We start from the raw sequence: 1,357 nt of genomic DNA, 5'->3' as shown, positions 1-1,357 counted from the left end.
GCTAAGCTTTCAGTTTAAGAATGATTTAGAAATAAACTTCTATAACAAACTTTTAGTGGTAGGTGGGGGACATTGAGACTTCATAGCACAAGCTGGTCTTGTTTGGACTGAAATTAATATTTCTTTTGTGGGAAAACATAAGCAAAAGAAAAAACTGAAAAAAAACTCACACAAAGAATTTATTTTAAAATAGGACCTCATTTCTGATCACTGAATGCTGCCAAAATGGTGTTCAGGTACTTCATGGAGGTTGGCTGAGTGACCTATGTTCCCTGTGGGCCTCTGCCAGGAGGCTGGTCATGATTGTAGATGCTACTTGACCAGAACAGGGCTTTGGTTGATGTATCTTTCAACCACATAAGGAGATAGGCTTTGCCTTTCAAATGCATGTAGCTCACTGACGTAATCTTCAAACTTGGCAGAAGGCAGATATCAGTACAAAGTGGGCAGCGACAAGATGGGCCAAGAAGATTGAAGCCAAAGAAAGGAAAGACAAGATTACAAATTTTGATCATTACAAAGTCTTCATGAAGGCAAAGGAAATAAGAAACAGAATACTCAAGATTGAAGTTAGGAAGATATGAAAAGGTGGTGGTCCTGAAAGCTTCTCCCCGATCAGCATCTGTTGCTAAAGATGAAGCTGCAGCAACGATTGCAAATGTTCCAACAAAAAGAAGGTGCAACTGCTGCAGGAAAGAAGGCTCCAGCCCAGGGGAAGCCGCAGGCCTGAAGGCTGCACCCAAAAGCTCTGGAAAGTCCAAAAGCTCCAACATATGAAGCACCTGCTCTGAAGGCATCTGTCCAGAAAGCACAAGAACATAAGAGGCTATTATGAAGGTCATGAAGGTTCATGTTGACACACTGGCATGTCCTTTTAAAAGCAAGATTTCATTTATTGATGTAGGATTTTATGGAAGTAAACTGAAGTCTACTTTGAAGGAAATACTTTCAACTCTGGCCTCAAAGAATTCCCAAAGATAAAATTACAAGAGAGGAAAGTGAATGATTAAAAATTAAAACTTACATATACACACAGGGAAATAAATCACCATGAAAGAGAGCCAGCAGAAACAAGGCCTAGTATTATTAAACCTGAAAAGATTTCAGATAATGAATTTATACAGATATAAAATAAAAATATATTATACGAGTATAAAGTATAAATTTATATAAAATTAAAAGATGGGTAGGAAACTATAAGAACTAAAAGTGTTCAGAATTTGAAAAATGTGACATAACTTTAAAATATTCATAACTTTAAAATATTTCAAAAAATGGGTTAAGTAGCAAACTATACAAAGGTAAAAAGGATTAGAGAACTGGGATATCTACGGAAATTATCCAGAATACAGCACAG

At 36.6% G+C, this 1,357-nt stretch overlaps 1 pseudogene; it reads left to right on the top strand.

Moving 5' to 3' along the window:
• The first annotated feature begins 210 nt into the window (after positions 1-210).
• LOC114498703 lies at positions 211-867 on the top strand (annotated as a pseudogene).
• The last annotated feature ends 490 nt before the right edge of the window (positions 868-1,357 follow it).

The sequence above is a fragment of the Phyllostomus discolor genome, chromosome 6 (assembly GCF_004126475.2).
Source record: "Phyllostomus discolor isolate MPI-MPIP mPhyDis1 chromosome 6, mPhyDis1.pri.v3, whole genome shotgun sequence".
In the NCBI taxonomy this organism is placed as follows: Eukaryota; Metazoa; Chordata; class Mammalia; order Chiroptera; family Phyllostomidae; genus Phyllostomus; species Phyllostomus discolor.
This window is presented reverse-complemented; position numbering and strand designations above follow the sequence as displayed.